This window comes from Choristoneura fumiferana, chromosome 13 (genome assembly GCF_025370935.1).
Source record: "Choristoneura fumiferana chromosome 13, NRCan_CFum_1, whole genome shotgun sequence".
Taxonomy (NCBI): domain Eukaryota; kingdom Metazoa; phylum Arthropoda; class Insecta; order Lepidoptera; family Tortricidae; genus Choristoneura; species Choristoneura fumiferana.
In genome coordinates, this window is record NC_133484.1 from 6,255,871 (window position 1) to 6,272,358 (window position 16,488).

The window sequence follows — 16,488 nt, forward strand, 5'->3', positions numbered from 1 at the left end:
TGCGCTGGGCGGACGGCGTGACGCGTTTAGATAAAGTCCGCAACGAGTACGTCAGGGGATCATTTAAAGTGCCCCAGTCGCAGAGAAACTTAAAGAAAGTCGACTTCGCTGGTACGGCCACATAAAAGAAGAGATGAGAGCTACTCCGTTAAGATAGCGCTAAACATCCCTACTAAACCCCGTGGTAAGGGAAGACCGCCGTCTACATGGTGGACTAATGTTGAGAGGGACCTGAAAGCCCTGAATATCTCACCAACGACAACCCAGGACAGAGCGTCCTGGCGCCGACGTACAAGGAGGCCCGACCCCAGTTGAAATGGGAGGGGGCAAGAAGAAGAAGAGTTGTTTGTCGCGGGTGCAAACCGGGCCCGCACCTTTGTTATCCGAAATTTTCTGATCAATTATGGAGCAGAAAAGTCCTGCTTTGTGCTGGTATTTAGAGCGGTTATGATTACATTAAAGCATAGTTGGAAGAAAATGATATTACCAGAAGGGCCACGATGAAGATGAGCAGCAGTTTCATGTTGTCTGGTCGCCAAGTAAATTAATGCTGTTCATAATGCACCCACCCGTTTTTATACACGAAGATGTCCTCGATTGAGCACTTGTGTAAATTTTGAGTAATTATTTATTTCGGTAAAATAGGCCAAGTGCGATTCGGAATAGCGCCCTGAGGGTCCGTAAAGTCGTGCGGAATAAAAAACGAATTTTGAAAATTTGTGAACCCCTTATACTATTGTCATTTCGAAGTTTATAATCTCAAAAACCACCGAACCGATAATTAAACATAACAAAGAATCACCGCAACGAAACTCGCTTTCACATAAATACAATATTTTTTTTACCCAGGAAACCACCTTATTTAATTTGTTAATTCGTATAAACATAAATAACACAGTTAATCTTTATTGTCTGTCTATCTTTCTATTTATATTACCTTTTGTGGTGGTGGTGAGGTGATATGGGTTTGTGTAATTTGTGTGTGTTCTTACAGTGTCGAGGTGGAGCATGGTCGCATATTTTGCATAAACTTAACTATCATAAGGTCGCGGGTGAGCAAGGAAATTCTTTTAGTTCATTGATATGGACCTCCGCAATGTAACGCCTGATTTAATAAATTAGGTGTTACCTATTGAAAAAGAAAAATTAAAAAAAAATAATATAAGTAAGTATAAAAATATATATTTGAAACTGCCAATGACACAGGGCTGGTGCATTTCTCGCCCAAAGTATTGGGATCACAATCCAGCGCGATAATGCAGCCAGTAGGTATTATTAGGGTGACTTTCAAAAATCCTTATTTTTTTTTTGCATTTTTATGTATTTTATGTCTTTGAATTTTACAGCGCATTCGTGTTTAACTGTAATGCTGTAATTTTTTGTTGAAAAATAAATAAATAAATAAATTATGGTCTCTTCCGTAGGGACAAGACTTGGGTGAATTGTATTTATAATACTTAGGTTATTTTACCATAGTTTTTACTTTTATTGTCCCATCAGCATAATGCGTTTGCTTAAATAAATTTCCTACTGAATACTAAATATTAAACTTGTCTTTTTTGCGTGGCAAAAATTTCGTACGAATATTTAATTTATTTTCACATTACATTAATATTGAGACAATAGAGTATTTAATCAGGTGCTATACTAAATAATAACTGGTTGATTTTAATGACTATGACGTCAATCGGGGCTGACTCTTTTACATAAAGTACCTACAGTTAAAACGGGGGTTACTTTAAAATGCAGGGGCTACTTTTGATAGGGAAATAATAAGTGCAGCGACTAAAGTTTTATTTAGCATCCGCAACGGAACATCTGTTTTTGTACGTAAGCAACGGGTTAATAGAACAGCTTCTATTAAAATAATATGCCATCATTACAATACCAGCAAATAATGCAAAATCGAACGACAATTTACAAACCACAAATAATATAACTCTGCTGCCGATAAATATATTATTATTATCTTCAAAATTGATGATTTGTCGACTAATATTGTAAGTCAGCTACCTACTTTATTTGTTTTTGAGCTTCAGTATCTGTCTACTAATTTAATCAAAATCAATAAAGAGCATCGTAAATAATCACTTAGCAACTAAATTAATAACTCGTCTCCTTTTTTTTACACACCTTTTACTCCGCTCCGCTCCACTGCCTCCGCTTTACTCCACTGCCTCCGCTCGCTGCTACCTCCGCTCCGCTGCCTCACTCCGTTGCCTCCGTTCCGCTCCGTTCCGCTCTGCTCCGTTGCCTCCGCTCGTTCCTCCGCGCCGCGCCATTTTACGTCACGTCACGCGCCGTATATCTCATGACGCGGCACCGTCGCGTCGGGCGCCGCGCCGTTTTACGTTCACTCCGTATAACGTGCACGCGCGCACCGTATCGCGTGCCACGCGGCCTGTACGTCACCGCTATAACGTGCACGCAGGCACTGCCGCGTCGGCCACCGCGGCCGTGTACGTACACGACGCCGTATAACGTGCACGCCGGCACCGTGCGCTCGGCCACGCCGTGTACGTACACGACGCCGTATAACGTGCACCGCGCGGCACCGTGCGTCGGCCACCGCGCCCGTTACTACACGACCCGTTAACGTGCACCGCGCGGCACGTGCCGCGTCGGCCACGCGCCGTGTACGTACACGACGCCGTATAACGTGCACGCGCGCACCGTGCCGCGTCGGCCACCGCGGCCGTTGTACGTCACGACGCCGTTAACGTGCACCGCGCGGCACCGTGCCGCGTCGGCCACCGCGCCGTGTACGTTCACGACGCCGTATAACGTGCACGCGCGCACCGTGCCGCGTCGGCACCGCGGCCGTGTACGTTCACGACGCCGTATAACGTGCACCGCGCGGCACCGTGACGCGTCGGGAGCCGCGCCATTTTACGTTGACGCGCCGCAACTTGTACCCTTAGTGTAAGTTTTCGGTTACAAAATACGTCTCGATCGCGTTCGCGTTAAAATCTCAATTAGTATGCAAACGCGAACAGCGCCTCTAGCGGAACGTTTGCGATGTTCGTGATTCCGTACAAATTGCGATTTTAACGCGAACGCGATCGAGACGTATTTTGTAAACAAAAACTTACACTAAGGGCACTGGACATGTGGCCGGGCCCTTAGTCGCTAATTATTTAAATTCTAACGTATAAAATAGTGGATATTATATAAACTTAGACCTACCACTGATAATTTTTTGATGACAATATTATTAAATTTGATATTTATGGTTGCTTCAGTCATAATTTCCGTATACTAATGTATAAAAATAGAGGTGACAATATTAAATTAGAGTGTGTTAAAATTGTTTTCTAGGTGCAATAGATACACTCATCAGAAGCTTAACATTTGTAGGCATATTACAAATTTAGCTGCTATATAATAATCGTCATGCTGATTTATTAAAACGTAGCTTGGGTTACACAATTAACAGTCGCTTGAAAAGTATTTATTAGGCGCTTAAAATTAGTTGCTGATATATTAATTCAGAAGACAAATAGTTAAATTTGAAGCCAAAAATTACAGTTTAAAGAAGCTGCGTTAATTACAACACCTTTTGTTATAGAAGAATGAGAATGATTTGACAAATCATTCTCATTTGACATGATACGATCACTTTTTCCTTGCAGTTAAAAAACACTTAAAAAGGAGTTCCGGCTAAAAAAGGCTTGGCAGGCTTGTTTATTATTATAGACACTAATTTTACGAAACGTTTGTAATAATTTACATCAAGATTTACACAGTCTGTCACGCACTTCCGGCCATTTCGGAACTGACACTACTGAAACTCACTGAAATTTAGTTTCCCGTAAAAAAATAATTTAGTAGAAGTAATTTTGCTAACTTACCTACTTGTATAGCCGCGTATCCATTAGAGCAGCCTCAGACCGAGCACCGCGAGCCGAGCCATATTTTGTCGGTTTTTGACCGTGCTCAAAGGAGCCTCAGTCTGAGCCGTGCCTTTGGCAGCGTCTCACTTGCGCGGCCTCGGAGCGAGGCAGCCGCTCGGCCCGAGGCTGCCTCTAGTGGATACGCGGCTTATTGTTATCGGAAATCCATTTGTGTACCGAATTTTAAGTAGAGTTCTCTCCGTGGAGACATTCTGACCTGGTCATGATCACCGGAATTTCACGACCAGATTATTCTTTGCCACCAGATTTATATTAAAATGCCAAATTTCAAGTCAATCAAACCACAGAAAGTAAATCTAAATAACAACATTGATTACAGACAACGGGACAGGTGAAATGAAATAAAATCTTGTATTTTTTTAAATTTTCTTAGGTACATACTAAATAATAATACTTATAATATAATCTTTATTTATCTGTCATAAACATACAATGTTAACAAACTTACGGGCTACACTTCTTAAAAGGGACAAATATCACAATTACCCTGTACTAGGAAAATTCCTGTGTTCCAGGTGTAGGTAGATGTAGATGTTGATTTAACTTAATATCTTATCAATTACAAAATATAAGAAAGGAAGTTATTTTTTGCGATAAGGCGTTTTACACAATTATAAATTTACAACCAACATAAACACAAACTTTTATTTATGTAACCTTTTTGTTTTTCCTTTTTGTACAAAGTATAAACAAACAAACAAACAAACAAACACTACGAGTACTAACTTATAAATATATATTATTTATTTATTAAGAAAATATTAAGATAATACAAAATATCCATAGGACTAAAACTACTATTAATTTAAAATAACTAAAACTAAAACTTTAATTAAAAAATAGAGGTGAGCCTCTTGGCATGGTGCCCATCACGCAGGCAGCATTCCCGCGTTGAACTGCAATTGAGATTCTTTGCGCGAGAAAGCTGCCGGCGCCAGGGTTGCCTGTTGCCTCCCTTAACCTATTGCTGAGCTCCCTGTGTAGCTCCAGCGCACCCTTACCCCAAGGACCTAGAGTCTCGACGCCGAAAGCAAAGAAATGATATTGGGCGCCGAGACAGCTATATTTTATTTTGTGACCTTGAGGCGTTCCCGGGCGTCTGCCGCCGCCCCCGCACATTTGGTAGTTGCTGGTAGGTAGGACGCCGCCAGGGTATCTGTACAGGTAGCGTCCCACACCAGCGCACGGCCAGTCTTCCAGGGTATCAACGACATTCCGTCAGGGCGCTTGCCATCGCTCCGTACAATCTATGATTATTTTAATACAATCAATAACTTTTCTGTATCTTCGTAGGACATGAGTTTGCTGAAGAGCTTCTAGGACACTTATCTAGTGTCCCATAATAGACACGTAACCCTGACACCAGAGGTAGCCTACCCTAAGACCTACCAAACCAGTAAAAAGTAAAAGTAAAAGTTTCACGGTTTTCGAGATATTGGCAATTTAATATTTTTTCTGAATTCGCACTTTTTTGACATTCTTAGTTCAATTTTTTTAGAATGACTTGAATTTATTTTTATTTTTACGTTTCTGCTATCTGGAATAGGTAATTAAGTAAGCGAAATCATTATTCTGAGAACAACTAATGTAACAAATGGAAAAATACTAAATTAGTTAGTACTGAAATTTTTATCAAAAAGTTTACTTTGTCTTTGAACACCTGCCACGTACTCGTAAAAAAATTCTAGGAACGAATTGAGAAAATTACTTTAAAAACTTCAGTATGTTATGCTGATTCAGAAATGGTACATTATTATTACCTTACATTATTAGTACATTATTATATGTACCATTAATATTATTAATGGTACATTTTCTCTCTTTTTTTTTAAACTAATTATTGGGTTTTATTTTAGCTGATGATTCTGATAAAAGCAAATGCGATTAAAACAACAGGTTTACTTTAAATGTTTTATTTAATACTCAAATTTATAGCAATAAAAAAAAACCTAACATTACCATTAGATACGTAAATTTTAATTTTGTTTATTTAATTCAGTTTATTACATTTTTGGAATCTGATTTCTGAAAACGCTTCACAAAGCCTATTTCTCCAAATGGTTTTCGATTTAGTATACATTGTCAAAAATTGGGACATCCCAATTGAAATTCCGGGATTTTACAAAATTCATCTGGGAATTCCCAAAATTTAGATCGTGGTCTTCATTGAGGTTGTGTCAAGAACAACTACCCAAAATTTTAATACCTACTCTAAACCCAGCGGTTGTTATTTCAACATTTTATCCGTATCCCGTGGGAATATCGGGATAAAAAGTAGCCTATAGATAGATAATTTTATTTATTACCCTTTGAAAAATACATTATAAACAAATGTCATGTAATTATAAGAAATTTACAAAAGGATCGTCAAATGTATACAACAAAAATATAAATGGAATTCACAATGTTCTTAAGTTTTAACGGGGTATGTCGCCCCCTGTAACCTGTAAAAAACATAAATAGTTAGAAACACGTTAAAAACTACAAGGTGTTATCGATCGTTCGTAATGTTTTGAATGAACGGTTGTACAAAGCGCCATCTATGTGGTGCTTTTTGAACTAGCTCGCTAGATCCTTTTGCCTACCTCATAAAGTCGATGTTATAAGCTAGAAAGCAATAAGCTTCAAGACACGGCCCACAGAGGGCGTGATTGTAAATAAATCTAGTTCTAAGTATTGCAGAGGGCGCTGCTTGACTTTATATAAGCGCATGCAAAGCGCAGCTCAGCCCTTATTTTTCGCTTCATTTTCGAAACTAAATAAACTCATCAAGCCAGCAAGCTGTTTGCCTCCACCCCCACCTGCCAAGGCTCAAACAACGGTATTACAATTTTGAAGCAAACTAAAATTGGCGCCTTCATCTGAGCTTTTAGTGTCTGTAAACGTAACTAATTCAATAAACTCGTTGACATAGTACCTATAAAACTCACTTGATTTATTATGACGTTTTTATCACTTTTTTATGTGATACTAGAGTTTAGCCACGGCTTCGCACGCGTAAATCAAGATACAGCAGTTGAATTGAAATTACGGCATTTTACAAAATTCCCGTGTTAATTCCCGAAAATTACTCCGTGATTCGTGGTTTTCATTGGTTAAAAGCCACTACTTATGCCAAATTTCGTGACTAACCCAACGGTTGTTATGGGTCGATCAACGTTTTCTTGTTTGTTATTCTATCACGTTGTCCAAGAGACAACAGTGACACTTAGACTCACACACCAGTTGTTAGTGTTGTGGGTCTAACAACTGGTAGCATGGTGTACGGTTGTGTCACTCTGAAGATGAGCTCTGGTTGAGTTCGAAACGCGTCAGTGTAGTGTGGTGGTGGTGATAGATGGTTTGTGTGATTTGTGTGTGTTCTTACAGTGTGGAGGTGGAGGAACTGCATGAACACGCATATTTTGCATAAGCTTAGCTATCGTAAGGTCGCGGGTGAGCAAGGAAATTATTTTAGTTCCTTTTTAAGTGTTTTTTAACTGCAAGGAAAAAGTGATCGTATCATGTTAAATGAGAATGATTTGTCAAATCATTCTCATTCCACCTGGCTACAGTTGTCAAGTGACAAGACAAATCAGTAATGCCACAGATTATGTTATTGTACGACTTAATTTCTCTAGGCAATGGAACGTCTGTCTAACTGTGACGTCATCCGACGTATTTCGTAAAAGAAATATTAAAAAATAAATACTTATCCAAATTAAAAATAGATGAAAATGGTATCTTAAAATATCATATTCTTTCCAAAAATAAAATAAAAACTATTGGTATTTTTTTTTTGGTGCATCTCAATTGCAACTACTTGTCTAGATCGAATAGTTTATTAGGAGTGCGAAGCCGCGGGTAAACTCTAGTTAGAATTAAATAACAAACCAATCAAGTGCGAGTCGGACTCGCGCGCCGAGTGTAACATGAAAATTTCTTCTACGCGCATGTCGCGTCGTCATTCTTGGGCAAATACCACCATTTGAATATGTCTTTTTTTCTTTCAAAATTTATATTATGTAGTAAACGTCCGAGTAATCTGATATCATCTGTATTGCTAATGACATATAATTGAAGATGCCAACTATTGGGACAGTGGCGAGCACTCGTACGCTTACCTTATATTGACAATGCACTTGGCTTTGTGATGTTTATTTAACAATGACGATTTTTACGAACATTTTGAGAAAAATGTATTCGTGTTTTTCTTTGATTACATAAAATTTAACGCTTCAGATAATATTTGTACATTATAATATTATACCTACATATATATATAACTGGTATGAGAGCCGTGGTGGCCTAGTATGAGAGCCGTGGTGGCCTAGTGGTTTGACCTATCGCCTCTCAAGCAGAGGGTCGTGGGTTCAAACCCCGGCTCGCACCTCTGAGTTTTTCGAAATTCATGTGCGGAATTACATTTGCAATTTACCACGAGCTATGCGGTGAAGGAAAACATCGTGAGGAAACCTGCACAAACCTGCGAAGCAATTCAATGGTGCGTGTGAAGTTCCCAATCCGCACTGGGCCCGCGTAGGAACTATGGCCCAAGCCCTCTTGTTCTGAGAGGAGGCCTGTGCCCAGCAGTGGGACGTATATAGGCTGGGATGATATATATAAAACACTAAAATTCAGACAAGGAATATTATTAGATATATTCATACTTATTTGTATGTCAGTTGGGTTCACTTGATTTTCATTGGTTTTATTCAACTGAGTCTTCGACATGCTAATGTCCAGTAGACGACACCCTGCTGTCATCTCTATTGCTAATCACACAGATATAGATTACACTAGATAACGCAAACACCTCAATCTGTATGAAAACCAACCGTGTCACTTTTTTATATATACTCTGACGTCTCAAGAGCGAATTAGCGATGTGGATTCCCCGATTTCCGTGCAAAATCGATTCAAATGCGCGGCCCGCCCGCGGCGTGGGGCTCGAGTCAGTCACTATTATAGTCATGATTAGTCAGTTAGCGGTCAGTCTTTGTATGAGGCCAACCCAAAATGGAGTTCGATTTTGGGTTGGCCGAAGTAGATGCGTTGCGTAATCTAGTGTAATCTATATCTGTGGCTAATGGCTAAAGATTAAAGATGCCAACTATTGGGACAGTGACGAGCACTCGTACGTTTACTTTATTACATTTTTATTAATAAAACAATTGGTCGTTATTAAATAACTTTATTGTATTTTAATATAAATTGTTGAACTGAAAGCGAAATATAAAGAATAAATGTCGTGTTGATACTTGTTTCTTTGTTTCTGTCACTCCTTCAAGTGGAACCTGCGATATTATAACCACATATTATAAATAAATAAATGATTTCTCCTAGAGGAAGTTTTAGTACCCCCACATATGACATTGACAAAGAAAAAATGACAAAGAAGAAGCGCATCTAAGCTTGGGAGTGTGGCCATGACATCACGTCATTCTAAAAATGTGGCGTACATGGACGTACTACCCAAACGGGACCGAGCACTTGCAGCTCAAAAGCACGACGAACGGGATAGCTAGTACCGATGCCCTTTGTCCCTTTCATTAGGGTGACCATACGTAAGATTTTTGTGAGACAAGTTCAATCTTCCTGCTCATTGTTTATTATAATCACTGAAGTTTTTTATTACTTAGCTATGGAAAATTTCTGAGGGATTAGGGATTACGAAATAAATAATACAAATAGTACAATATATCAATTTGTTATTGTGAAATAATAAGTGCAGCGACTAAAGTTTTCTTTGGAATCCGCAACGAAGTCTTTTTTGTGTGTAGTTAAGCAACGGGTTAGTAAAATTGCTTATGCCATCTTTACAATATCAACAAATTATGAAAAATCGTGCGCCATTACGAACAATAATTAACATAAGTCAGCTACCGAGATAATTATATTATATTCTAAATTGATTACTCTGCAACTAATATTGTAAGTGAGCTACTTTATTTAATAATAGTACTAACACAATACCAAAATCGTGGTCAACATAGTCGTTAGATTTTAAATAATGGTATTTTATTGGCTGGCAAGATGATAGAACGAGACCAATGGCATCCCTCTCATCATGGATTATCCTCTATGTTAGGCGCTATGGAAAAAAGTAATATTTTCTCTCCTTGTAATATGGTTTATTTTCGTAAATACGAATTTTCTCCCGATTAGGTAGTACGTCCATGGTGGCGTCAAGACACGTGCGTTCCGTCACGCGGAACATTAACGTCATTACCGCGCCTCAAAAAAAAAACGAAGTGACGTGCTCTGTACGCCACAGAAAAACCAGCGACAAATCAAGTTGATTTTTAATTCCATTGCGGAAGGATTAATTTCGAGTTGAATGTTGGTCATGTATAGATGACCGTGGCATGTGGGGCATTCCATTGGCTGTCACGACTGGATGATTGGCGGTGAAGAGGTTCACTGGCTATTTGTAATTTTTGTTTAATAATTGTCAAAAGAAACGGTCCAATATTTTCTGATAAGGTAAACGTCTCAGTGAGAGAGTCGTCGCGCTAATACCCAATAGACGACACCCTGCTGTCATCTCTATAGCTAATGACATAAGATTGAAGATGACAATTATTGGGACAGTGTCGAGCACACGTACGTTTAACTTGAAAATAAAAAGAAAATATATTCATTTGGCATTCTCCCACAGAGTTCTTTGTACATAGCCCTGCAAATTAATTAAATTGTTGTTAATCTAATCGACTAGACAGTCAATCAAATCAAATATCAGATTTTTTTTTTCAAAATTCTTGATCCAATTCTTACCTAATTGCTTCTGTCTATTATGATTCCTGGCCTCATGACTTTGTCACCTGTAAATGAATATTTTATTTAAAAAGAAAAATGACAATTTGACAATAGGGAAGATAACACCATTATTAACCCTTAGCGCCCACACAAGGCTCAGATACCGGTTAAATTTTCAAACCGTTATCATGTACTTGGCGCAAAACCTTTTCATTTTGGTTTCGTTCGCGAAACCGTTATTTTTAAACCGGTTTTTAAGGGAACATTTCCATAAAGTTCTTGTCAGATTAACCGGTTTAGAACAATAAAAACCGGTTAATTCCGGCGCAGGCACGTCGCCGCCCGCCGCCGGCCGGCCAGCTGTCACTCGTCGAATAAACCGGTTTATTTAGGTTATAGTTAAGTTCTTAAAAACGTTGGCGTTCTTATGAAAGTTCGGAGTTAAACCGAAATAAACCGGTATTTACCGCTATTTTATAAACCGGTTCCGAGCCTTGCACACAGGGTACCTAACTAGTTACCCCAGGCTCTGAAAAAGTTAAATTAGAAAAGGTGGATTATCGGTTATGAAAATAAGATGAACTAAGGTCCTGTTTCACCATCCATTGATTAGTGTTAACTGGCGATTAGGTGTGATGCCGTCTCTATTTGTTTTGTTAGGATAGACGGAGACGGCATCACATTTAACCATCGGTTAACGCTAATCAATGGATGGTGAAACAGCCCCTTAGTTACATATAATTCGCATTCCCAGACCAACACCGCATAAACTCAAAATAATACACCATTTTAATTTAGACCTTCCAGAAATCTGATTTTGAGTTGATGCGGTGGTGGTCTGGGAGTGCGCAATTTTTATTTTTCACAAAATTTTTATTTCCTTCAAAATTAATATACTTTTTGAATGATCGGCGAATACTATTATTTTTTATGGTGGTGGTATATTTTGTGCGTACCAAAATGGCACAAACGGAACCCTTACAGTTTCGCCGTGTCTGTCTGTCTGTCCGTCTGCTCTGCGGCTTTGCTCAGGGGCTAGCAATGCTAGAAAGCTGTAATTTTGCACGAATATATATGTAAACTATGCCGACAAAATTAAACAATAAAAAAAAAATTTTTTTTAGATTACCTTTTTTTTAGAGTAAAGTACTTACTTAATTTTTTTTATAGACGTAAAATGGGGGTGATTTTTTTTCTCATCCAACCTTGTAGTGTTGGATAGGTCTTTTAAAACCGTTAGGGGGTTGCGATTCAGTTCAGTGATTGTTTACAAAATATTCAACTTTAAAGTGCAAATTTTCATTAAAATCGAGCGTCCCCCCTCTAAAATCTAAACCGGTGGGTGGAAAATTAAAAAAAAATTAGGATGGTAGTAAGTATTATCAATCTTTACAAAGAAAAATATAACGGTTAAGTTTTTTTGAGAATTATTAAGTTAGCAGCCCTAAGGTATAAAATATACCTAAACTTGGAATATTCCGTACAAATCACGAAATCCTTAGAAAAATATTACTTATTTTTTTTGTAATGGCTACGGAACCCGTATTTCGGGCGTGTCCGACCGTTTTTTTTTTTATGGAGTTATCTATTCCCACTGCTGGGCAGAGCCTCTCAGAATAATCATATAGTTCCCAAGTATTTTATTGGGAATTACATTTTTATGAAAAAATGACTTTTGCAAGTGGCTTGTGGGCCCATTCTTTTTTGGCAATGCTACGCCTCTGCCCACGGCGATGGTGGGGTTTAAAAAATACGTTTAAACCAAAGGTGCCCAGTTGTACCGTAAACTGCTTCAACTTTGCCCTCTGCCCCAAGATTGCCTGATTTGATATAGAGTCGATAACTTAGCACCTATAATGTTTTTAAGGTTTTATCCCCATAATAAAGTTTAAAACCTATACGAGTGCTAAGTTGTCCACTCTAAATCCAATCAGGCAATGTTGGAGTCAGAGGGCAAAGTTGAAGCAGTTTACGATACCCAGTACTCACCGTAGTCGACGATGTCGGCTTTGGATACTAAAAATAAAGCAAAAAAATGCATTAGTTATACCTTACATTATTTTGCGGAGGTCCAATTCAACAATTATACTCGTATAGTGGATAATGTTTTGCCATCGTATTGTCGGAAAAGCTGGTATTTATAGTGCTTTCTCAACTAGCTTACCGAAGTTTACTGAAGCTAAGTGAGAAAGAAAGATAAATATGAACCAGGGATTTAACGGATGTGGCTTTATCGGAATCAGAAACGGAATCGGAACTAAAAACGGAACCGGAACCAGAATCGGAGCCTGAATGATAGGTGGACGAGTTGTTAAGGGTAGATCTACTAAACCTGAGGGTCTATTGCGTAACGTTTCTGTCATTTACGATCACAATCAAATGACATATTTATTTTATACTTGTTTTATTTTGTGTACTTATAATATGTAATTTGCGAATTAGCGAATAAACGTTTCTATTTCAATTTTTTTTTAAATGACAGTTTTCGCATACAAAAACTATCAATACATAACTAACCTTTTGTTTGTTTTTGATATACGCCGTTCATGTCCAGTCGCCGCGGTACCTTACCGCATTGACATTTGATATAACTTCCGTTTCAAAAGTAACCGGAACAAAGGAACCGGAACCGAAACGGATGTTTAATATCATACGGAAGTTCCGTAACACCCCTGTTACGTACGAACATACCCGATAAAATACATCGGTAAGATATTATTCACTTGATCTGTACTTTATCTTGCTTCTCCACTAATCCTTGCATCATTAATCATCATCATCATTCACATCACCGTCTCTAATTTGCCGTTGCGAATTGCTTCGCAGGTACTACAGGTTTCCTCACGATGTTTTCCTTCACCGTAAAGCTCGTGGTAAATTTCAAATGTAATTTCGCACATGAATTTTGAAAAACTCAGAGGTTTGGCTCTGCTTGAGAGGCCGTAGGTCAAAACACTAGACCGCCACATCTTAATCATCATTCTATCTATCTGATCGTAAAATACCGCCAGATCACGAAATTCCTAGACATATCGTGAAATTGCGCCATTTCATGATATGCTTAAAAGTTGGCCAGGCATATCACGATGTGCATGATAAACAACACGGCAGATCGATTAGAGCAACGCATTCGTCGATATTCCTAGCTCTATACCGGGCATATCGTAATATGCCGAAAGAAAGAAAAAATTAGGTACGGCGAGCGAGTTAGCAATTGTGACCACAACGCACGAGCCGAGCGAGCGAAGCGAGCGTGCCGCGGTAGCGGCCGCCGAAGTGCCAGAACCGATATGGCGGCGTTTCATGAAATGCTTAGGAATTTCATGATCTGCCTAAACTGGCCAAATCATGAAATGGCGACGTTCCATGATATGTCTAGGAATTTCATGATCTGCCTAAACGTCACTAGGCAAATCGTTAAACGGTGAGTTTTGAACGATATGGCGGATAGGCGTAGGAATTTCGTGATCTGGCGGATTTTACAATCGGCCGCCGACATATATATAGGTACCAACCAGCCCACTGCTGGACATAGATCTCCCCTAGAACCCTACGTTTTACCCGTTTGGTCTCGTTGGTTTCGGATTGCTAGTTTAACTTAGGAATAGAAAGAGAACGCACTACGGGTTCTCCTGCGGTGCGGGAAAGGGAAGCCGGCAGCTAGCCCGATCACCTGAAAAAAGTTTTTTTTTACAGCTTTTTTAGACTGACTAAACCAAAAGTTGGTTCCGATGCGGAATATCTATGTTAGCAGAGCCCCTTTCCTTAGGGCTGCCATCTCTAAAATTTTAGTTACCAGGACAAGACGCGTGAAAGACCCGGACATGTCAACAGGCTTAGGTTTTTGTTAAACTTGATCAGTAGGTATAATAAAATATAGGCCAATCAAATAAGATCCTTATAAACGATTTACAGCTTGCTGGAAATTAATTCTTCAAAAAAATTCTAATTGCATTGGTCTAAAATTAAAAATATTTTTAAACCCGGACTACAAATGAAACCCCGCCCGGACGCTCCCCTACCTACAGCCCTACCTTTCCTAAGCAAAATGCACGCAGTGTGGGGTCATTTTAGATGGTTCTTACTTTTAACATAGATACCTACTTCAGATTGTCAGACTTTTCTTATGCTTATGAGCTATAAGCACTGCCTTTACTTATACCAAATTACAAGCTTCTAGACCAGAACAACAGGAAGCGCTCTTCAGTTTTTTGGGTTACAGTTTGCATGGGGACACCTTTTTTATGACTGTATCTTTTGATTGCTTCAGTTTAGAAGTTTGATTCTTCCACTACTCCAAGAGGTAGCAGACCTGAGTATCTATATTAATAATTTCGTCAAGGGGTACGGTAGACTCGAACGACATCCACATCAAATTGAAAAACGTAAAAAATTAGTCAATCCGAGTCGACAGCTTGTAGGCGGAAAATTCGAATTATCGAGTTTTTAATATAAACTTGAATAAATTACTAAGTATATAATGGCGTTGCGAAGTAAAAATGTCAATGTCATCACATCAAAGTGGCGTGAAATACCGATACGTAGGTTAGCTGTGAAAGTACGTTTGTGATAATATTAAGACTGCGAATATACGTCAGATTTTTCGATAAGTACGACAGTCTTTACACTGCCAAAAAATTTTTTTCAAACTTATTATTATGAGTACATTTTACCCAAGCGAAGCCGGGTTTTCATCTAGTTTGATATTAATTTCCGGTGAATCTCTAAATTTCGCAAGTCATAATGACTAACGTTTGTCAGAATTATTGTTTGTCATAATTTTTTTTCCGGCGAAACCGTAAAATTTTCTGAATTTTTAAATGGTCATTCTGTTTGTTTTATAACAATGAGGGCTATCGTTTTTTGTCTCACTAGATGGCGCACTGTTGCGTGAGGTTTTTAAGTATGGCTTTCAAAGTCTGTTATTACGGGCGTGAAAACAAAGTTTAGATTAAAATCATATTTAATACACCTTAAAACCGTACCATAAAAATATCGAGCATGCCACAGTGTTGCATAGTCCCCGTTTTGTTCGAAAAAAAGGGAGGACAAAGGTTTCCGAAAGACAAAACTGTCTTAAAACACACACATTCATTGTCCCGGAACGCATTTTTGCCATAATTAATTGCAGATATTGCAAAATATTCACAAAATTATTCTAATTATAAATAAACCCACCTAGCTCACCCAAAAACTATGGGATTTGACATTTCCGAGACCTCACGCTACACGAGCGCCTCTAGCGGCGAATTCATACGCGATAGCCCTCATTGTGAACATTAATGGATACAGAGAAAAAACAGTTATGAGAAACCATACATTATGAAAAACATAAACATTCTGACTTATAAATCGATTATGCGAGCCGATATGGACCCATTAATTTCAGCTTCATATCTCGACGCGTTTTTGTGAAAATAGGGTCTTGACAGACGAAAAGACAGACAGACGGGCCAAAAAGTGATCTTATAAGATAAGTTCAATTTTTTTTCCTTTTAGAGTAGGGGAACCCTAAAAAGATAAAACCTTTTACAGACCGTACTACATTGTTAGCCAACTTATGTATTTATGTACCTACACCGTATTTCGCATAATTATAAATTAATAAACATTTTAATCGCATAATTGAAAACTCATAATCATAATAATACGCTTAATGTAATTTATCATACTTACCTAACTTGCATAAATTGAATAAGTAAAGCAAATATAAAAGGTTTTTATAAATAGATTCTGAGAAGTGAACTTCTATATTAAAATATCTATTATCAGATTTAATCGGGGTTTTCAAAAAAATACCAAACATCCAAGAGGCTTCTCCCTGAACCTAACTTAA

General features: G+C 38.4%; 1 protein-coding gene and 1 long non-coding RNA gene across 8 annotated transcripts in view; both read right to left on the reverse strand.

Moving 5' to 3' along the window:
* Positions 1-16,488, reverse strand: part of CASK (peripheral plasma membrane protein CASK) — a 337,531-nt gene that overhangs the window by 175,504 nt on the left and 145,539 nt on the right. The window lies entirely within an intron of this gene.
* On the reverse strand, positions 9,072-14,333 carry LOC141434345 (uncharacterized). The gene is made up of 4 exons (XR_012452043.1): positions 14,274-14,333; positions 12,642-12,668; positions 10,671-10,717; positions 9,072-9,190 (listed from the first exon to the last, which is right to left on the reverse strand). It is a non-coding gene; the product is annotated as an uncharacterized lncRNA (long non-coding RNA).